Raw genomic sequence first — 23553 nt, forward strand, 5'->3', positions numbered from 1 at the left:
AGAATTATGGACAATAACTGTCTGATATGAAACTCTGGATTAATTAACATTTCCTAACATTAACACAAATGGTGCACAGAGTCTGTTCTATCATGGGACAGTGGACAAACGGGATTGTGTACATTAATTGAAAATGATGACTCAGGTAGTCAGCACTGAAGACCAGCAAGGCTAGAGGCAGATAGGGTAACCTAGTCTAATGGATGAGCAATGGCCAACTTATTTTTAGCACTGAACCAATGCAAATTGCTTTAGATAGAAGCAGGGCTGGGGGAGCTGGGAGCTGGGGCTGGGGTTGGGGTTGGGGCTGGGGCTGGGGCTGGAGCTGGGCCTGGGGCCGGGGCAGGGGCTGGGGCTGGGGCTGGGCCGGGGCAGGGGCTGGGGCTGGGGCTGGGGCTGGGGCTGGGGCAGGGGCAGGGGCAGGGGCTGGGGCTGGGGCTGGGGGGAGGGCTGGGGTAGGGACGTTGTAAGGGCTGCGGGCCGTGTAGGCAGGGAACCATAGAAAACTGAAACTGTGGGCATTAATATTCCAATATAATAAGTTTCAATAGAGGAAACGAGTCCACAACAATTAAAGTTTTCTGCTTGATAGGTATGTCATCAATTAGTGCAGCATGAAGGATGGGAACAAAGCAAGGCCTGGACCAGAGGGGACCTTCAAATATTCCTATTTACATAGGGTCTCACAGTTAAATTTTCAATTAACTATTTCTGTGCTATAAGACTCTTCAAAAATCCGAAGGGAAGTAGTTTATTCAGTCAATTTCAAAGTAAAAAAGTTAGTAAAAATGTTTTAAGTGCCAAATCATTTTACTTTGAATATCTAAAGCCAAAAAAAAAAGTTTAAACAATTTATAAAAAAGAAATTGGAAACTTTAAGGAATTTTAAGGGACCCAAAAGTGAAAACTCATTAAGTGTAATTGAAACGAATTCTACAAATAAAGCCCCTAAATACATTTCCATATAGTCACTTAAGGCTTAAATCGAACACTAGCAAACCACATAATCAAACTATATATGACTGACATCCAAGAAATAGAAATCAAAATCCGACCCCAGCATTAGCCACGGGGTAGGTGTTCCTCTTGAGGAAGACAGGGATTCCTCTTCTGCCACCTGTTGGCCAACGATCATCTGCGATCCATTCTGGTCTTGGCCACGACTCACCGCCATATTCATACTTGGCAGGCATGGAGCACTGCCCCTGGCCACAGTGCGGAAGAGCAGAAGCCAGGGGGGAGTAGACTAGCCTGAGGCCACAGCAGCAACGCAGAGGAATGGGGTGAGGTTCAGCCCGCACAGCCAGCTATCCAGCACTGCAAGAGTCAATGCCGGAGGGGAGGGAGCAAGTGAGAGGGGAGGGAGGTGGAAAGGCCAGATGTCCTTGGAAAGACCTTGGTTACCACCCACTGGGAGCCGACGTAGAGACGTGGCCTCTCTGCTTCCTCCACCTGACTGGCTGAATAAAGACCACAGTGCAGTGCTACACTAACTCATAGTCTAATTCCATCCTCTACTAATTGGTTGTTCCCAATTCTACCACCCCTTCTGATTGGGTGGGTCGTGCGGCAATCCAACACTGTCCACCCCACCTTTCTCCCACTTTTCGCGGCAAACGCAGCAAACGCGGCAAACCCGGCAAACGCGGCAAACCCCGCCATCTTTAACAATGCGGCAGGCCCACCTGGTGCAAAGCCCGCCAAGAATGTACCGGGCAAAAACCCCCCGCCATGACGTCCACGTGACGAACTGCCATGATATCCACATGACAAGGTCTGCCATATTGTCCCTGCGGCAAAACCTGTCAGGAAATGCACACGGCAAACACAAAAGCCCGCCATATTTTATACTGCGGCAAGTACTTCAGCCGCCATCTTTTGCCATGTAACAGAATATTTCCACCGCCATGCTGCGCACTAGAACAAAGACACCACCATGATGTGGCCTTCCCGCCACTTGAACACTGCGGCAAAACTGTGTCCGCCATTTTGGACACTAACAAAGCAGGCAGCCATGCTGAGCAATGCCGCAAAGTCAAAATCGCCATTTTGAACCCTGTGCCTAAGTTTCCTCCCTCCCATTTTCGATTAGCCTCTTTTAACATAACACAGGACCATCCTGTTTCTCCACCTCACGATACCCTAATTCATACAAAGCTCCTAACGAGCCTCCAATAAGCTCATTGTAAACATTTAGCTGATGCAGCGCATACAACTGCCTCTGCCTGTCCCGCTATCCATCTTTTCTCACTCGTTTATTCTTAGCACAAGCAACTAACCGTCAGCAGAGCTGGGCGGCAAATCTAAAGTGGCCGCCATCTTTCCTCCCCAGCCTGACCAAGCTCCTAGCCTAACTGCAAAGTCATCTCCCAGCCAAAGCCGTAGGTCCACTCACACACCACCAAACGATTAGCAGCAAAAATTTGTAGACATTCCAGATAGTACAACGAACCACAAAAACCAACAATTTTCTATCCATAAAAACCCCCGATGGGCAATGAAAAAAAAAAATCTAAGCAGGTATCCGTGGCCCCGATGGGCAAGGAAAAAAAAAATGAGAGCAGGTATCCGAGGCCCCGATGGGCAAGGAAAAAAAAAAATAGAAGCAGGTATCCGAGGCCCCGATGGGCCAAAAAATAAATTTAAGGAAAAAAGCAGGTATCCGAGGCCCCGATGGGCTGAGGGGGAAAAAAAAAATAAACGCAGGTATCCGTGGCCCCGATGGGCAAATTAAAAAAAAAAAAAATTAAAAGGCAGGTATCCACAGCCCCGTTGGGCAAAAAAATAATAAGAAGATCAGGTATCCGCAGCCCCGATGGGCAAAATACAGAAAAGGGAAGAAAACAGAAAACTAAACCACAAAAAACAGAGTTGTCAACCAAAAGTCATTTCCAAAGAAAATTCCTTTAAAATGAAAATTTGCCTAAAAATATCTTAAATACCTGAAAAAGAGGGAGGAGGTGTCAAGAAAATACTAGGAGAAAGTTTATAACTTTAAAAATATTTTATGGAATTTTGGTGAATTTTTCTAAAGAAATATGCCATAATGGGTGGTTGGGGGCTGGAAAATGTTCCAGAAAGAACCACACGGGCAAAGAGATCAAGTGTTAGCAAGTTTCCACCCTAGGAAAAGAAAAAATATGGCGGCAGCAGCAAATTGCAGCGCTTTAAGAAGTGAGGGGGAGGGGACTGGGGGGTGGAGGAAGTAGAAGAGGCGTGGCCTAGAAGATTGAAAGCCATATATCTTTGTGGTTTAGCCGGCCCCAAATTTACTTAGGAACAAGAAAAAGGGGTATTTGAAGAAAACAGCAACATATTAGCAAGAACACTAGACTAGAAATAGTATTCATTTTTAGTCCAAGAGATACAACTTCAATGGGTTTTCAATGGGTTTTCAACAAAATAGGGACGTTCAGTGAATAAAATTAGGTAACTAATGCTAAAATCCTCCATAAAAAGCATAACAAATGAAAAGATGTTAGTTTAGTGTTGAAATAGGAAGACTGAAGTAGTACAGCTTTGATATGTTGATAAAGTATCCAAATACCTCATTCAGCTAGAATGTCTAACTTCCCTACCAAACTTTTGAACCAAAGAAGCTAGGAAGGAGCAATACATTAAGGTTAGAACCCTCTTCAAGGGACTTCCCCTTCCATAACCTAAGGCGATAGTGAAGGTCTAGTCCTTTGTTTTATAGGTTGTCAGAAAGGTTACACGACGTACATGAGGTCGCACGCTATGATTCTGAGACAGTAAATTTTCTACTCCAACACGAAGTCTTTGTATGGCCCCTGATCGCAGGCGATTAGAAGTGCTTATAAGTTAATTGATAAGCAAAAGAGAGGAAGGAAAGGAAGGCATTTCACAGAATGCCAATTTGGCCCCGAAATAATCGAGTACTGTTTTTGACCTGTTTGTAAGTTTTAAACTGCGAATCCTTAATCTTTAGTATTTTTCTACTTTCTCCGTGAATCCGATGACCCCAACATCGAACCAATCATAAGAGCACAGTAGTGAAGTTCACCCACTGGCAGTAATAGTAGGAAAAAGCTCAATAGTAGGAAAAAGCTAAAGCTGCCCCCAGAAATCTGGCTATGTCAGTGAGAAGCACTTTGTCTCATAAACTGTCCTATATCGTTTATCAGAGGGACGATAGAGAACCTGAGGGAGACAACACAAACTATCACACAACAACTCCTAGAAAGTCAAAGGGTACATTGCCGTCCCGCTAGCTGAACTGGAAAGTATAACTATTAACCCAAATACTATCAGGTAAGCATGCCATCCAGTCTCCAAATAAATAATAAAGTATGCAAAATGGTCTCCCTTAAAGGACACGCTCTAATCTGACTTGTCATTCCAAATGAGAGATATTGCATTGTAAAAGTGGTACCCTTGAAAAGACGATGCTTAACGCAAAGTGAATATAATAATAGAATTTCAGCCTGGAAGATAATTTTCCACGGGAGTCTTCCTGAACACCCCAAAATTAAACTATGAAGCAAAAGCCTACAAACAAGACCTGCTATACTCTCCAGATTTGGGGGAGGAAGTGGGATTAATTTGTATATATATAAAATTCTGAATGACTTTAAAATGTTTCTACCCTAACTTAAGCTTTCACAAGTTTCTAGTGAAAAAAATAGGGGGAAAGGAGTCTTCCATTGTATGTAAATTGAGATTGAGGAATTGTGAGTTTTTCGCTTTTGGTTTAAAAGCTAGTGGCAGCATGAGGATCCCAGAGTAGAGGTCCTTGGACTTGGATAACTTTGGTTGCACTTTAGTGAAATAACTGTTGACAAGACTGCCTTGCGTGTCAGATCTCTCTAGTGAGAATTGTGGAATCTGTGTGGAGTTTAAAATTATGGTAATGATCATCGTATATTTGAAAAATAACAACCATACCTGTAAAAGGCAGTGGCTACAAACGTTTTGATATCACTCAGACATCGGGAAAAAAAAAAAGGTTATATAAGTAGTATTCCCTTAACCCTGGGGTCTCAGCCTGAACTAACCAGCAGGACCTAAAAAGCAAGCCAACTACCACCAGCAGCAAGACTATCGGGCCACCTGGACCAGTCTTAAACTCTTTCTCTATAGGCCATGAACTAATAGTATCACCAGGAATCTAATCCCGCGATAAAATTTAACCTAATGTTGTGTCTTTAGCACAGACTACCAATTATTAGGGTAACTAGGCCCGTCCAACAGAATTTTTACAATCGTGGAAATGTTCTATACTTTTTAGACCTCGAGTTACGGAAGATTTTCTTAAACAAAACTCAAAGAACATTGAGTACAAAAGGTCAATAAATCTGACTTTCTGAAATTAAAAACTTTTGTTTCAAAAAAGCACCTTCAAAGGTAAAAAGACAAGTCATAAACTGGTTGTTCCGGGATTCTTCGGTCAGGCCGTGGCTTCAGGAGGTGGCAGGCTAGCAGATTACTACCATTGGCTATCATAGTAACTTCTTGCATGGAATCAATCGGGTGAGATTAGGCCGCCAAAATGGTGATAAGATGCCGATTTTGGGTGACTCTCACTCACATCGGACGCAGGACATTTTCAGGCTCTAAACTACCAGGGCTCACTGCTGACACTTCGGCTGAAAGAATTGCAGAGGCAAGAAATTTATATTATTTCAATACAAACAGGTTTCCAAAGAGCTATTGCATTGGAAGTAGTAACAGTGTTGCTACCTTTTCTCATAATGAGAGAGATGAAAATAGCCAGGTGTGGTGCATTTGACAATAAAGAGCATGAAGAAATGGTTTCTAGACCTGCAAAAGAAGAGATGGTACATGGGCATTATGAAGAATTTTCACATGAACTGTTCAATAAAGAAGTATATGTTTGTTCAATAAATAAATATATATTCTCTACTCATTCTAAATCTTCATTACTAAATTACTACACCTCACATGGGCCCATGAATTTTATAATGTATTTTAATCGGATTACTTAGATAGGAAGGGAGTCTCGAAAAGAATTTGCCTAGGGTCCTGCATGCCCTGGAGCATCCATGCGCTCTTCTGCTATTCATCACCCTCAGGCACTACTCCACCCCTCCCCCACCAAGCCCTCAGTCCTCCCCTTCACTTTCTTCTCTTCACAGCCTGGCTTTGCCTTCACTGCTGCTTCGCTTCATTTTGTAAACCTGTTGGGATTACAGATGTGGAAACTGGAACACTAGAAGAAAAAGTGACTTACTCAAAGTCAATTAGCTAGTCAGAGCTGGACAAAAATGGAGATGTTTCAGGCGTATTTTCTGTGGCTATACCTTTGCTGTGTCCACATCTTCTACTTTGGGCTCCCAAACGCGTGGCATACAACAGGAATTATATGGAGGAAGGAATCAAGTCCTCTTTTTAGAAGATTCCGATTATTTTACTTCCAGGCTAGTCACTTTGTTAACTAACTTATACTTCCTCTCCCCTGCTTGACTGGTTCAAAAAAAGGTAGAAGTTACCTGATTTCGCCACCAGATGGCAGCATGAAGTTATCGAAGAAACGCTGAGCCAGATTGCTGGAAAGGAGCCAAGGTCTTATACCAAGCCGAAATAAAGCCTGAGTTGAAGGGGAAAACGTCTTATTCGTACAAGTGCAGTATCAGAAGAAAGAGTGAAAGAAAAGTAGTTAACTTCCTGTAATTCGAACAGTCCTCCTTAGTGAGAGTTTGTCCTTGCCTTCAATGCAGTGCCATTTAAAGAGGACTTTGATAAAGCAGTCAGAGTGCAATTAGCAGGCTGGTGGGGCCCATTAAGGTAGTGAAAAGCATTTAAATGAACTAGGACATATGGAGAAGAGAAACCTGGGGAAGGACTCTTTACAACTCATAAGGACTGTCTGCAGTGGGAGAAAGAGATAAGCCTTGTTGTGTGTAGCTCTATATAAATAAGGATGTCTGAATAATCTGAGCTCCAAAGATGGAACAGAATACCTCCAGATCTTGTGAAATGCCAATCCCTGAAGGTATGCAAGCCAATGCTGGATTTTGTGGGGTTACTTTGGAAAGAATCATCAGATAGAAAAGTTGGGCCACATGCCCTGTAAGGATCTTCTAACTAGCTCAAGATCCTACGAACTTCATCAGAGTATTTGGGGCATTTCTCTAATCCTGCCCCACGGCACACACACACACACCACTTATGCTGTCTTTCAAAGGTATGTCAGGATGTTGGGAGAGGTTTTCATGTTTATCAAAAAAGAACATGGAGTTAAACATGTCAAAGATCAGTCAGTGTATACTTAATAATTGTGCATTTCATTGTATATGTTGTTTACATCAAAGTTTAAAATACTACAAAGGAATATTGAATTCTGTTAATGATATACACGTGGAAGTGTCAGAGGATATATGGAAGTCTGCAATTTATTTTGAAATGCATCAAAGCATAAGATAAGTTAATGGGTTAATATAGGGATTCATAGATAAATAGTTATATGATTGAAAACAAGTATAATAGCATTTTAATGGCAGAACTTATGTGGTGGGTCTTCACAGTATTATTCTTTCATCTTTGTTGCATGACTGAAAATTTTCCTATTCAAAATGAAATACGGGAGGTAGGTGACATCACTGAGAACGGAAGAGGGAGTTCCAAGGATTCATCCATCCACTGAAGCAACTGTTCAGCTGGGGAAAACTGTCAGAATCAACTTTTTCAGAATGCCGGAATCTTATAAAAAACAACTTAGAGCAACCATAGGAGTGTTTAATGAAAAAAGACTGTTAAATAGAAAACCTGAATAAACCTATACCAATTAAGGAAATTAAATCAGTAATGTAAAACTTCCCAACAGAGAAAAATCCAGGGCCAGGTAGCTTCGCTAGTGAAATCTACCAAAAATTCGAAGAAGAATTAATACCAATTGTTCTCAAACTCTTTCAAAAAATAACAGAGAAGGCAACACCTCCTAACTTATTCTGTAACACCAAAGCCAGCCAAAGATACCACAAAGGAAAAGAAAGCTACAGACCAATATTCCTTATGTACATAGATGCAAAAGTTCTCCACAAAATACTATAAAACTGAATCCAGCAGCATATTAAAAGGATTATACACCATGACCAATTGGAATTTATCCCAGGAATGCAAGGGTGTTTCAAAATATTAATATCAATCAATGTAATACACCACATTGATAGAATGAAAGAAACAATATGATCATCTTAATTGGTGCAGAAAAAGCATTTGATAAAATCCAACACTTTATCATCATAGAAACAGTCAGCAAACCAAGAATAGAAGGGAACTGCCTCAACATGATAAAGGGCATTTATTTAAAAAAAAAAAAAGCCACGGCTAATATTACACTGAATCAGGTGAAATTCTGAATGCTGTCCCCCTAAGATCAAGAACAAGACAAGGATGCCAGCTTTTACCACTGCTATTCGACATTGTTCTGGAAGTTCTAACCAGAGCAATTAGGCAAGAAAAAGATATAAAAGGTATCCAAATTGGAAAAGTAGATGTAAAACTATTTCTCTTCATAGATGATATGAGCTTACATATGTAAAAGCTTTCTTAAAGAGTTCAGAAACATGCTATCTGTGCTAATAAATGAATTCAGCAATAGTGCAGGATACAAAATCAGTTGTATTTTTATACTATAGCAATGAACAATTTGAAAAGTAAATTAAGAATATTATTCATAATGGCCAAAAGGTGGTAACAACCTGAATGCCCACCAACTGATGAATAGATAAACAAAAGGAGGTATATACATACAATGAAATATTATTCAATAATAAAAAAATAAAATACTAAGACATGCTACAAGGTAGACGATCTTCAGACACATTATGCTAATACAAAGAAGCCACACACAAAATGGCCACATATTGCATCATTCTATTTATATGAAATATCCAGACAAAGCAAACGCATAGAGTCTGAAGGGAGATCAGTGGTTACCAGGGGCTGGAGGGAGGAGGGAATGGGGAGTAGCTCCTCAATGAGAGAGGTTTTGTGTTGAATTCATGAAAATGTTCTGGAACTAGACAGTGGAGATAGTTGCACAACATTCAAATGTACTAAATGTCACTGAATTGGACACTTTAAAATGGTTAAAATGGTAAATTTTACATTATGTATATTTTATCACAATTTTTAAAAAGAAAATGTTGGGGAAACACTAGGGGAGGTCATGGAGAAATTGGAGCCCTGAGCCACCATGTGAAATGTCTAACTACCCTGATAGAGTGAGAAGCGCAGCAGCTTCCAGCCATTCCAGCCACCTCAGCTGAAGTACCAAACTAGTGACTAAAGCTATCTCGGATTTTCCATCCCTCGTCAAGCTCCCAGTTGAAAGAAGCTACATAAGTGACTCCAGACAGTGCCACATAAATCAGAACTAGCCAGCTGAGTTCCGCCAACCTGCAGAATCAAGAGAAATAATAAATTATTGATGTTTGAAGTCAAAAAAATAAGAACATAAGTATAGCCCCAGGTGATTCCGCAGCACATCCAAGTTTACTCTTTCAAATAGGATGAGAGAAGAAGAGACTGTAGCTCACCTCTGAGAAAGGAATTCAACCAACAAGCTTAACCTTGAATGAGATAATCCACCAGAAATTGACCTGGTCCCAATTCTAAGTACCCTAGGCAACCAGGGGGAAAAAAAAGTAGCCATACTTGCCACTCAGAGCCATACACGATTTCTTTCTCATCACCTCTCAGATTAATCCTATTCAAATTGGGATATTTGACTGTTTCACATAGAGCTGTTTTTCTGGTTGATATCTACCAATCTAATGAGCTCTCTTAGGTCAGTGTTTTTCAAAGAGTGGTGAGTCCATCAAACCAGCAGCATCAGAATCACTTCAAGCTGTTTGATTGTGTTGCCTTTTTTCTCTGCAATGATAATGACTACCACCTTATATTGGGCACTTATTCCATGCCAAAATCTTTAAATATATTATTTCCTTTGATCCTTACAAAAGGCATTATAAGTCATCTTCATCATATAAATGCAGAAATCAATCTCAGGGGTATGAGGTGACTTTCCCAGGGTCCCACAAGCTAGAAATGGGAAGGGCTGGCATTTGAACCTGGTCTTAATGCCAGAGTCCATGATATAAGCACTACTTTACATTATCTCTAAAAATCTTGTCCTATCTCATGGGTGCCAACCACACCAAACTGCCACATGAAGCCCTATTATAGATCCTAAATCAGGAAGAATAAAAGTAAAGTAGGAGCTTAAATTCAGAGCTGCCAAATACATCTTTTTAAAGCCTAACTCTATCTTACTTTGTCTAAGAATGCTTTTGTAGAGGCCCAAACCAGAGTTAATATCTGATTTTCCCACACTGATAAATTTTGTAACATGTGAAACAACCATCCTAATTTAACCCTTGACCCTTTGAGATTTAAAGTACTGTATGCTCTATATGCCGACTCAGTGTAAAAGAAAACAAGTGTTACATAAAGTTGCTTCAAAAATGGTTTTCCTGTGAAAAATGCTTCCTCCCTGCCAAATGAAGCCTTCCTCTCTCCCCACAAAAATTCCTAGGCACCGTTATCTTCCAAGTAAGTTCAGTGTGAGTATAAGGTCGTTTCCTTTTATCTCCATGAAGATTTTTCTTATGCAAAATTCAAAGGTTCTTAAGCAGTTCTTTTCCTTATTTCAAGCAATGGTATTTTTTCAGGTCCTGTTCCTCAAGTCCCTACAGCAAAAATAGTGTAGTGCTATTTTATGTCTTTGTCAGGGAACAGATAGCAAGGTAGAGCAATGACACAGCCTGTTGTCCAAGTATGAAGATCAACCATACCCACTGCAAATTATCAAATAAGCTAGAGGAAACTTGGGTTCAAAGTGAAACTTGTGGGTTTTAAAATAGGAGATGCAGAGGTGAAGTCAGCAAGATGGTGAAGTAGGAGATACTAGCCTTCATCTTCCCATAGACAACAACAATTAGCCAGCCGTCCATGAGGGAAAATAGCCCTGAGAGGACTCAGAAGTCCAATAAGGAACCTACACCGACACACAGGAGCAAAAAGTGGAGAATAACCACACAGAAAGGATTGCTGGGGAGATAAACTTAGCTGAGATCTCTGGAGACAGCTAGGAAGAAAGAAGGGTGGGGACTATCAGAATCAGTCACATGGCAAGTGCCATCATGATCTTCTGTCGCCTGCTCTGCAGAGGACTCTGGCCGCGTTGGCCTCTGAGGACTTCAACAGCCCCTGTGAGAGCTGTGGACTCCTTGAAACTTTTACAGTGGAGGACCCTATAGTATTCATCAGTGCAGACCCTAGCAGCCTGCTCTGCAGAGACACCAGCATCTTTCACCACTGAGGTAACCAACAATCATCACCACAATAGACTCCCCAGAAAGAGAGATGCTGGTGCACACCTCCCACAAGGAGCTGCTGTTGTGCTGCCCTGGGACCAGGTCTGCCACCCCCCAGTTCCATGTATTCTCCAGACCCCAAGCCATGGCTGCTCTGTGTGCACTTGCACTTTGGACTCTGGTTCCATGGCTACTATCCCAGCTATGCAGCTGCCCCATGGGTACCCATATCTCAGGCACCAGAGTACCACCAGTGTGGGCTAGCTAGTGCCCTGAACCCAGAACTTCTGTCTCTCCGCAAGCATCTGTGCTCCAGACCCCAGATCCATGGCCACTTAGAATGTATCCATGTCTCAGGCACCAGGGCCATCTCTTCTGCAAGCAAGACAGCACCCTGGACCCCAGAGCCACTATCACTCCATGAGTGCCTGCACTCCAGACTCCTGCTCCAAGGCTGCTCCCTGGACACCTGCACATTAGACATTGGTACCACTACCACAAGGGCATCCACAAGCTGGACCTAGCACCAAGAGGAATTCTCCAGGACATGACATTCCCCATGGGAGAACAAGAGATCAGGAGGTCCCCAGCAGACTTCACCACCAAAGACCCCCAACAGCACTCACCATGCCTATGGACACCTGCAGCCCTGGCCATTGAAGGCACCTGCAATTTTTGCTGAAAGTGTCCTCAGATGACAGAATTGCATGGGGACTGTGGCTCTGGGCCTTTCCTGGAACCAGATCCATGACATTCCGTCCAGCCTGACATCTACCAGCTGGTGAAAGTCTTTCCCAACAAAACCAGTCTGTAAAGTCTAGAAGACTAGAAGAAGTGACTCCTCCATAAAATGCACAGGCATCAAAGCAAGACCATAAGAAATACAAAAAGTCATGGAAACATGACACCACCAAAGAAATACAATAATTTTTTGGTAACTGACCCCAAAGAAATGAAAATCTATGAATTGCTGGACAAAGAATTCAAAATAATTGTTTTAAGGAAACTGAGTGAGCTACAAGAGAGCAAACACAGATACTCAAAGAAATCAGGACAATATATGAACAAAATGAAAAGTTTAACATACAATAGAAATAATGAAAAGAACTAAACAGAAATTCTGGAGTTGAAAAATACAATAAATGAAATGAAAATGCAACAGGGAACATAAATGGTAGACTTGATCAAGCAGGAGAAAGAATCTGTGAACTCAAAGAAAGATCATTTGAAAGTATCCAGAGGAAAATAAATAAAAAAGAATGAAAAAGAGTGAAGAAAGCCTTCATGACTTTTGGGACACTGTCAAAAAAAACAATATTCACATTATGGGAGTCCCAGAAGAAGAAGAGACAGACAAGAGTAGAAAGCTTATTGAAAGAAATAATGGCTGAAAACTTCCCAAATCTGGGGACAGATATGGATATCCAGGTACATGAAACTCATAATTCCCCGTACAGATTCAATCCAAAGAGGACTTCACTGACACGCATTAAAATAAAATTGTCAAAATCAAAGATAAAGGGAGAATTTTGAAAGCAGCAAGAGAAAAAAAACTCATCTAATACAAGGGAACTCCCATAAGGCTATCAGCCGATTTCTCAGCGGAAACCTTGCAGGCCAGGAGCAAGTCGAATGATCTATTCGAAGCGCTGAAAGCAAACCCTGCCAGCTAAGAATACTTTACCCAGCAAATCTGTCCTTAGTAAATTAGGAGAGATAAAGACTGCCCCCAAAGTACATCACCATTAGACCTGTCCTACAAGAAATACCAAAAGGAGTTCAAGCTGAAATGAAAGGATGCTAACAACATGAAAACATATGAAAGTATAAAACTCATTGGTAGAGTAAGTATACAGTCAAATTCAAAATAGTCTAGGGGCTGACACTGTGGCGCAGCAGTTAAGTGAGCACGTTCCGCTTTGGCGGCCCAGGGTTGGCCAGTTCAGATCCCGGGTGTAGACATGGCACCACTTGGCAAGCCATGCTGTGGTAGGCGTCCCGCATATAAAGTAGACGAAGATGGGCACGGATGTTAGCTCAAGGCCAGTCTTCCTCAGTGAAAAGAGGAGGATTGGCAGATGTTAGCACAAGGCTAATCTTCCTCAGAAAAATAAATAAATAAAATAAAATAGGGATGCATTATATTTTTAAAATCCTAGACACCTGCATTGGCGTGTGTGTCTCTCTGTCTTTCTGTCTGTCTGTCTGCATGTGTATTTGTGTCTGTGTACAGGTAGAGTCGAGCGATTGTATATTAGTGTAGTTTTAGGATTCTAGGGCACTGAAAGGAAGAACAAGGTACTAAGAGAGATAGAAGGTGGGCACCAAAGTAAGCATCTTATCAATGCTTGAAAATCAGGCCCACTCAAAAGCTACCTGTGTTAGCATTCTTTTTACCATACAGAATTGAGAGGAAGAAGTAGACAGGAGATATACAGCTGTGAGGAGCATTGAGGGCTGAGGCAATGTTGGAACTATGAATATTGACTTCTCACTCCAGTTTTCATGTAGTTACTTCAGGATTTAAGGATCTCAGATATGTTCATCAAATCCTGAAATACTTGGCTTTAGTGGCCTTAAAAACTTATATATAAGGAAAAGTGCATCAGAAGAATATGCTATATCACAAAGGTAGTGAGTAGGGAACTTGACCCTCTCTATGGGTTTCTGTCTCTACCTACTGGGGCTCCCCTCTCCCACTTCCTAGGATCCCAGATTTCGGAGTTCCCTGTCCATTTCAAATCCCGTCTTTAAATAAACATGTCTGTAGCTTGGCCTCCTGTTCACAGGATATTCCAGGTCCCTGAAAGCTAGCTCAGGTCTAGACCTAGTAGGCAAACCTACAGAACTCTTCCAGTGCAGCTCCACTTAAATCTTGTTGTACTCCAAAAGAGCATTTGCTAATTAACCAAGTGGCTTTAAGCATAAATGCCCTAGAAACATGACAAACTTATACTCTGTCATGTAGAAGTCTTTTTCCATTTTCAAAACCAAAACTATTTACAAGCCTCAAAGACAGGTACACATTGTTCAAGCCTTGTGCACCTCTCCTTGGCAACTTATTTCCTGCTTCACCTTTTCCCTGCTCTTTTGCATCATTCATTAAACCTGTCCTTAGCTGCAAGAGTAGCTGTCGTTAGAATTGAGTGGAAATGCATTAATTGACTGTTTCATATCAAGTTTTTAATTTTGAGATCATTGTAGATGAATCAACATGCAGTTGTGAGAAATAATACAGTGAGAGACCATGTACTATCTACCCAGTTTTACCCGGTGGTAACATCTTGCAAAACTATGGTAAAATACTGCAGCCAGAAACTGACATTGACATAGTCAAAATACAAAACATTCCCATCACCTGAAGGATGGATCCTGTTGGCCTTTTCTATCCACAGCTACCTCCCTGTCCCACCGCCCCGCTCACGCACACACACACACACACACACACACTCTGAGGCCTGGCAACCACTAATCTGTTCTCCATTTCTATAATTTTGCCATTTGAAGAATGTTATATAAATGGAATCATATAGTATTTAACTTTTTGGGATTGGCTTTTTTCACTCAGCATAATTCAGTGGAAATTCATTCAAGTTATCATATGTATCCATAGTTCATTCTTTTTTCATTGTTGAGTAGCATTCCGTGGTATGGATGTATCATAGTTTGTTTAGCCATTCACCTGCTGAAATACATCTGAATTGTTTACAATTTTTGGCTATTATGAATAAAGGTGTTATGAACATTTGCTTACAGGGCTTTGTGTGACCGTGACAAGGTCCACAGGAGAAAGCTTTCATAAGGGAGAGGGTTGGTTGAGCTTGGCTGCAGTGAGCCTACCACTCGCTGCCCTTGGGGCTTCCAGCACAGTACGTCTCTTGTCTCTTGGCAATGCTAGCACATCTTCTGTCAGCTTGCCATGGTACCAACCTAGAAAATCTGAGAAAAATAATTCTTTTAGTCATTTAATCTCTTCCTGGAAAAATGATTGGCATAACTCCTAGAGTGCCAGGAAAGCAATACTATGTGCAACTTAGTTTAAAATTCTTCTCTCATAACCACATACAATATAATTTAAATACATGCACATATACACATTAGATACATATTCACACATAGCAGATAGAGACACACACAGAGGGTAAAAATATGTAAATATATGTATATATATATACATACTGTGTCTTTCCTAGACAGCCCATTCTGACTGAAAAAGTATACTTTTGCTTAACCTCATGCTTACTCCCTCAGGAGATTTTCTCCTCTAAATTCACATCATTGGATAGATTTTCTGGGAGAGGGAGACCCATGGAGATCTGGGGAGATTGACCCTCTCTTAGAAGGTTCAGGTTTGAATGCCTCACCTCTTTTGATGCTTTGCCCTCATCTGAAGGAAAGAGACAAAGGCTGGAGAGAAAGAATGGTGATAAATTGGAGGAATTCCAGGATGGGGAGTGGGGAGAGGTGGAGGAGGAACTAGAGGAAGTTTTTGTTTCTCCACAGGCATCTTTTCCCTATTTTTTGAGGAGGGTAGTAGTGAGAAGAGCCTCAGGAGATACACTCACCAGTATTGGCTTCATATTCTCCAGTGAAATGGTGAGTGAGGAAGCTGACCATCAGAGCTGCACAACAAGGTAAAGACAACACCTTATGCTACCCTACCTTCCTCTTGACTTCTCTCTGCAGGAGCCCTTGGAGTGGGGACAGTTTCTTGGGTTGAAAGATTGACTTGTTTGATCTTGGGTAGAACTTTATTCCTTCCTAAGACAGGCAAGTCTTGGAGAATGATGATTTTCCTAAAAGTTCTTAGCCAAGCCCCAGGAGAGGGAGACTAACAGAAGCATTCAAGAAAGCAACACATCTCCCCTCCATGCGGAGAGCATTCCTGGGGCTGGAGAGCACCACTGAGTTGCAGCTCTCCTTCCCCCAGGCAGCTGAGCCATCTGTTAAGTGAGTTTGGAGAGGAGGGGCTACTACTCTTTGTCCCACAGCTACTGCCCCCTGGACCAGGCTCAACTACCTAACTCTCCCCTTCAGCCCCAAACCCCTACCTCGCTATGTTTCCTGCACAAATAGCCCTATCCACAGGCTCTGGGACTTCACTTCCTTCAGCCCGACTGGTGGCAATCCTTCCAGTGAAATTCCTTTGCCTTCCCCCTCACAGCCTCCTCACATCAGCCAGACCTCTCAGTTGTTCAATGTGTGGTGAGGAGAGGTGACCACAGATTCCACAGCCCTCTGTCCTCCTACCTCAAACACACATACTCACAAAGCGATCCCTACCCAGCTTCCCCCGAGCACCACCATCTTGATGCTCCTGCTGGGGGCGCTATCCAGGATGAAATACTCTGGAACAGGCACCAGGTGAAAGTTGGTAGAAAACTAAGACATGGCAGAGGTGGATATGGGCCACATGGCTGCAGAGCAAAGGGGGCCAAAAGCCAAAGATCTCTTAGAGATCTTTGCAGCTGCCACCACCACTTCTTTCCTCAAGTGTCACTTCTTTGCTTTCACCTCCTGTATCCAATTCGTCTCCTCTGCTTGCAGTGGCCGGGGCTCCAGGAGGTATTGATTGGTCTTCTCCTGAGCAGTTAGCCCTCTTCTCCAAGTGATGGCAAAGTTGAGAGGAAAAAACTTTTTGTCCAGTGAAATCTGACTCCTCTGACTCTGAGACAATCCAAAGTTAAGTTGGGCTCTTCCCAGGATGAAGGACAGGAGAGAATGCTGGCATCAGTAACAAAAAATGAATTATCAGTACTCCATCTTCCTCATCTCGAGCTTAAATACAGAATGTCTCAGTTGAAGGGCATTTAGGGATCAAAATTAAAGTCTTTTATTTTATAGTTAAGGAAACTGAGGCTCAAAGACATACTGTCACTTGCTGGGCAGGATATTTAGGATGGGGTACTTGGGAATAGGCATGTGGGAAGTCAGGGTCAGAGCTGGGGCTAAAATCCAGGTTTCCAGTTTCCCTATCCTATATGGTCCTCACTGCCCCTGCCAGGCTCCACTTTCTTTAAGTGGAAAATATGTAGAGAGTTGGAAAGGGATTAGGCTGTGTGGGTGCCAGTCGGCCAAGAAAGAGATGAAAGAGCAAACAAGTGCCTTTTTAGGGTGATCTTTGGGGTAAGTGGACAGGTCTTTTGAGGTTTAGTGTTCAGGTTCACTGTTGCCTCAATTTTCAAATAAAAATATCATCATATGGAGCATGCATTTTCTAGTGTCTCACAGTCTCTGCAACTCCCTACTGTCATTTGTCTGGTGACTTAACTCATTTATGTTACTCCTCTGGCCTCTGGAAGATATTTGATTGGCCAACTAAGGTTATTTGAGGGCAAAGACCAGGCCAAATTCAGATCTCTTTATCTCCAAATGGGAAATAGTAGGAAGAAGACATTGGGAATTCCCATCCACATACCTCAAGGTATATTTTTGCGACTGCCTTTCACAACTTTTAAAGACTACCCTTGACTTTGAGTAAAAATTGATTTTGTCTGGATATAAATACATGTGTGTGTGGAGAGAGGCCACCAGGAAAGAGAATGGAGGAGACAGGGAGCAATTTTCTTACTAAGAATTGTCCCTTCTTATGAGCCTGGAGGATATCATAGTAAGTGAAAGCCAGACACAGAAGGACAAATACACGTTACCACTTATATCAGGAATATAAAATAGTCATACTCATAGAAGCAGAGAGTAGAATGGTAGTTGCCAGAGGTTAGAGGGAGGGGGAGATGGGGAGGTGTTAGTCAAAGGGTACAAAGTTTCAGTTATGCAAGGCGAATAAGTCCTGGAGATCTACTGTGCAGCTCAGTGCCCACAGTTAACAATACTGTATTGTATTTGCTAAGAGGGTAGATCTTATGTTAGGTGTTCCTACCACAAAAAAATAACAGCAGGAGTAAAGTTTTGGAGGTGACAGATATGTTTATGGCACAGACTGTGGTTATGGCTTCACAGATGTATACTCACCTTCAAACTCATCAAGTTGTATACATTAAATATGAACAGCTTTTTGTGTGTCAATCATACATCCATAAAGTGGTTTTAAAAAAATGGTAAATAACTGGTGCAGCCACTATGGAAAACAGTATGGAGATTCCTCAAAAAATTAAAAATAGAACTACCATACGATCCAGCTATCCCACTACTGGGTATCTATCCAAAGAGCTTGAAGTCAGCAATTCCAAAAGTCCTATGCACCCCAATGTTCATTGCAGCATTATTCACAATAGCCAAGACGTGGAAGCAACCTAAGTGCCCATCAACAGATGATTGGATAAAGAAGATGTGGCATATATATACAATGGAATACTAAGCTGTAAAAAAGAACAAAATCGTCCTATTTGCAACAACATGGATGGACCTTGAGGGAATTACGTTAAGTGAAATAAGGCAGATAGAGAAGGACAATCTCTGTATGACTCCACTCATATGAGGAATTTAAAAATGTAGACAAAGAGAAGAGATTAGTGGCTACCAGGGGAAAGGTGGGGTGGGGGGTGGGCACAAAGTGTGAAGGGGTGCACCTACAACATGACTGAAAAACAATAATGTACAACTGAAATTTCACACGATTGTAACCTATCCTTAACTCAATAAAAATTAAATTTAAAAAAAAAGGAGAAAATGGTAAATAAGAGGGGAAAAGGGGAACTGCCCTCTTTCCTCCAGGAATTCTTGCCTGAGTTTCTTGTTGTGGTGATGGTGGCAACCAAAGGGCACATCTATAGTCTGAACCACACTGTTTAACACAATAATAATATGGTATTCTAACTGTGTGGTACTTGAGTTTGGCATTTCACACTTTTTTACATGTGTAAATTCTCTCACTTATCTAAACTACTACATAACCCTATGAGTTAGGTGGAGCAAGGAGGAGGAAACACGTTCAGAAAAATTATTTGCCTAAGATCACAAATAAGGGAATAGCCAATAGGGCCCCAGCTCTACTCCTGGTTTTTAGTCTTATTCTTTCTTCTGCACTAAGCTGATATTTTTCTGAAAGTATTTCATTTGTGAGTATGTCTTGTCTTTGCAATGAGTCTGAATTTTTGGAGGGCAAGGATCATATGTTACTCATCTTTGTATTCTTTAAAGCAGCAACCACAGAGTCTTGCATGAGGCACTCAATAATTGTTTATGGTTGACTGATTAGCCAAAACATCCACTCTGTCCTACTCCCAATACTGGATATTTATGTATCTGTAACTTTTAAGTGTCCATGTTTAACCTTTCCTTTCAATAAGCCTTTGCTGGGTGTGAATATGTATTTGCAGGGCACTGTGCTAGGCCTTGCTCTGAAAATTAAAGTTTTAAATAAGATAAGGTCTCTGTACTCAGGGAACTTAAGATTTTGTTAGAGGCAGGAGAAATAGAGGGTAAGGGGAAGACCTGGGGACCCTGTCCTCTCTTTTTCATTCCAAGCATCAGGTTGGACCCATTTCTACAAGTTATTATGATAGCAGAACAAGTTTTAAATTTCTATTAAAATTATTCTCTTTCTAGAAATGAGTTTTTTTAGATCTAGGTTTTGTCTTTACTGGGGGATGGAAGTGAGAGGTCAAGAGAAGACATGGCCTCAAGTTGGTGGTATAGCCTCCTCAGGACAACCTAGCCAGATTTACTATAGAGATAGGCTTATTCTTCTGAGAGAAAAATTGGGGCCTGCTGTGGTTCTTCTATCTAAAATAGCTACCTAGAGTGAGTATTTCATGAGCAGTAGATATATTCTTTTCTAAGATGCCTTAGTGTCCTTTACAAAGTCTTTTCCCACCATTCTCACTCCCTTTCCAGACCTTGATCAGTAGATTAACCAAGGCTTAACTGAGCACTAAGCCAGGCTATGTTATGGGAAATACAGAGATTTAAAAATTTAGAATCTTAAGCCTCTTTTGATCCAGATGGAGATGTAGGGGAGGAATACATTTCCTGCCCATGGGCCCTGTCCCCACGCTGTTCTCTGAATGAAGGAGCACCACTACTAGACCTTGAGAGTCCAAGAAGTCTTTCTTTTGACTCCTTGGCTCGCTGAGCCCACTTGCTTCACCAGCTTGCAAGCTGAAGTTCTAGTCTTCCTTGTGCCTTTCTCTTTTTCAAGGATGGATCTAAATTCACTTCTGCATCGGGAACCTTCTCGGACAGCTGTATGAATCCACGTTTGCTGCCTATGGCTACTCTATGGGGCAAATTGTGGCATTCAGCCTGAAGAGAATCAGTACCTTAAGCCTGACGGTGATGAAAAATGAATTAATCTGTTCCTTCCTAATCCTATCTCTAATATATAAATTTTACATGGGCGCAGATCGACCACTTAAGTCATTAGGATGGTCGCCAATCTCCAAGATTCCCATAACAGGTTTCTTTTCCTAAGGCCGCATTGGTATCCCTCCCTATGGCTCCTGACCACATTCCGAACACGAGAAAGTCCCAATCGGCACTCTGGTTCAAGGGAAGTACCAAACTCTAACCTTTGGTTGAGTATGGGAACCCCTTCTTGGGAGAACGGCTCCAGGATGCAATTGGGTAGAATGTCCCCCAGACCGATGGAAAATTCTTCACTGTTTTTCCCTATTCTTTTATCTTTGGGACAATTCACCCAGCACTTATTACTGCCAGGCATAATAGGGAAGGTATACAAGGGATGCAATGCAGAGGGACGCCCCCATCGCCCCCTGCTATAGGAACCCCACAGGCACAACGGGTAGGATGCTGCCCTAGGTTCAGGGGAGATTTTCAAGGTAATGGACCCTTTTCTTTCGTCTCTCTTAAAGTTACAGTGGCCATTTTGGGCTCCTTTTGAGCTTTACAATAGACAAACAAGGAAATCTTTAAAGTGTCAAAGGCTCCACCTCTGGGAGCCTCCACTCTGGTTTCCGGGCCTGATCACCCTGGCGACCAAGTGGGATGCCCTCTCTTGACAGTTAACTCTGAGTATTTTAGGTGCCTACTGAGTCAGTTATGAGGATAGGAGACCTGTGATTTATTCTGTGCACTGTCCTGCCGGTGTTGTGTGCCCCAGCATGGGAACTGTTGTGTGACCCTTATCTTGATAACCCTCAGGAAGAAGCCATGAGGGTGAGGCCTGATCCCTTCTTTCCCCTGCTTTGTCTGTCTTGTTTGTCACCTCTCTTTTCACCAAGTCGAGGTTAAGTTCAGGCTGGACCTGAGTAGAACCTGGACCTTCTGTACTTAACTCTCAACCCCGGACACAGGGAGCCTCAGCTCCCAGGCAGCTCCAGGCCTTTGCCTCCTGCTTCCCTGCCTCGCATTGTGCTGGCTTAGGGACTAAGTGCCCGGGAGTGGGACTTAACTAAATCTTAAGTATGTTAATGCCTGCAGTCAAGCTCTGCACCCTTTCTTTCCCTGCTGTCAGCTGGACACCAGCTTTACTGCCATGGGGAATGCCTCAAGCATCCCCAGAGACTCACCCCACCCCCACCCCAGGTGCATTTTAACTAGTTGGAAATGCTTTCAATTGAGTGGTTTATGCCCCAGGAACTCCATCTGAAAAAAAACTTGAGCTGTGTCTCTGTGCTGTTGTGATGAAGTTAATTCCCAGGACTGAAGAAAAAAAAAGGTGGGGGGTGGGGAGGCCATAAGCGTGCCCTTGCCGAAAAACAAAAAAGAAAAAAAAGAGCTAGCATCTTGAGTGTCTTCTCCACAGATATTGGTAAAAAGACTCAAAACAAAATTTGGGTTCATTACTAGGGAGCTTTGTTTTATTGTATTTGATTCATGGCAGTGATTTTTAAAACAATAGCTGTGGAAACTCTGTGTCTGCGTGTCTATATGTATGTTATATATGTATGATTTTTACTTCCGGATGGTATGGCCAAAACTAACAGCTCTATTTAATTGACTTAAAGTAAGCGCTTACATAAATTCTAAATGTAATAGTAATTAACCCAATGTCTTTTAAGTTAAGATGATATAGATTAATCTTTGGTTAACGAAAGTTTAAGTTGTTGGTTTGATTGAAAAGGCATGTCCTCAAGAGTAGTTGGTATTTGAATATGATGCAGATATGCAGCCTGGGTTTACTAGTCAAATAAGCTCACGTTGTCTGTTAGAAATTTCTCAGCATAATAACTTTAAATGATAGCTAATTTTATCTAATGTCTCATGAAGTTTTATAGGCAATCTAAATAAGTATTAGGAACAAGTAAACTAAACAGACATGAAAAAGATAAGTATTGGGTAAACTTTTAAAATAATTACGTCTTATGACATGTATATTTAAAATAAACTCCAAAATCTCTTTGGTAACTTGAAACTTTGAAGTTTTACTAGGTTTATTTAAATGATAAAATTCATTGAGTATCTAGATCATTTCCAAATAAGATATTAGATATTAATTATTAAATGTAAGTTTATCTACTTTTGACTTCTTATTGCAAAGAGGCTAAAAGCGTTTGGGTCTTTTAGAAAGCATGCCTGGTGTTTTATTGTGGAGTGGCGTGTTTCGAGAAATTATGAAAAATGTTTAGAATGCTGATATAAAAGACAGTTCATAATTGCTTAGTTTTCAGTGTTTACTAGGGTCTGTTAAGGGTTAAAATTTCTAATTAATATATGTAATTAAAGCTACTGGAAATTAATAAGGAAAACAGCTCTGTATTCAAGGAAATTAAAATGTATGTTTTCAGTAAAGAAGGTATAAGGGATGGAAGTATTTTTGTTGGGTTAAGAAAGATAAATTTGTCCTAAAGTACTAGAAGGGAATAAAAGAAAGCATGGGACAAATTCTGAATGTAAAAAGAAATTTGGATAAGTTTATGAAGGAGAAATTCTGAAAGGAGTTTTATGCTGGTAAAGTTGGCTAAGATTAAAGTAAATCGAATTAAGTAAATGAGTTTTAATGTTAAAAAAATGAGTGGGTGCTAAAATTAAAATTTGTTTTTCTCTCTGAAAAGGATAATTTTCTTGAACTTTTGGCCAGCTCTAAGTCTACCTAAAGAACCTCTGTTTTGTTAAAATAATATCTTATGTTCAGAAAGAAAGAAATCTCTTAAGATTTTGACTGTTTTAACTGTTTTGCCCTTGACTATTTCTGTTGTCATTTTGAGTATATACCTGACCATTGTTTCACAGTGAGTGTTGTTTCCTATTTGAACAAGTGTTTAAAACCTTTTGATATTTTTGACAAGCTTCTCCCTCAAAAATATTCAAGTCCTGAATAAAGGCTTTGTTTTGACCTGGATGAAGGAAGAGGATTTCTCTGGGGATTTTCAGAGGGCCCCTGGGACTTCAC

At 41.4% G+C, this 23553-nt stretch overlaps 2 long non-coding RNA genes across 2 annotated transcripts in view; both read right to left on the reverse strand.

Annotated features, from left to right (window-relative positions):
* The window catches only part of LOC102150010 (uncharacterized), a 30874-nt gene extending 27698 nt beyond the window's left edge, over positions 1–3176 (reverse strand). The window contains exon 1 of the long non-coding RNA XR_002805540.2: positions 1056–3176. This is a non-coding gene — a long non-coding RNA (uncharacterized lncRNA). The remainder of the gene's footprint in view (positions 1–1055) is intronic.
* Positions 3177–5356: 2180 nt separating this feature from the next.
* On the reverse strand, positions 5357–15239 carry LOC138921868 (uncharacterized). Its single transcript, XR_011434816.1, has 4 exons — positions 15055–15239; positions 6471–6568; positions 5701–5781; positions 5357–5606 (listed from the first exon to the last, which is right to left on the reverse strand). It is a non-coding gene; the product is annotated as an uncharacterized lncRNA (long non-coding RNA).
* Between the last annotated feature and the right edge of the window lie 8314 nt (positions 15240–23553).

This window comes from Equus caballus, chromosome X, assembly GCF_041296265.1.
Source record: "Equus caballus isolate H_3958 breed thoroughbred chromosome X, TB-T2T, whole genome shotgun sequence".
NCBI classification, from domain to species: domain Eukaryota; kingdom Metazoa; phylum Chordata; class Mammalia; order Perissodactyla; family Equidae; genus Equus; species Equus caballus.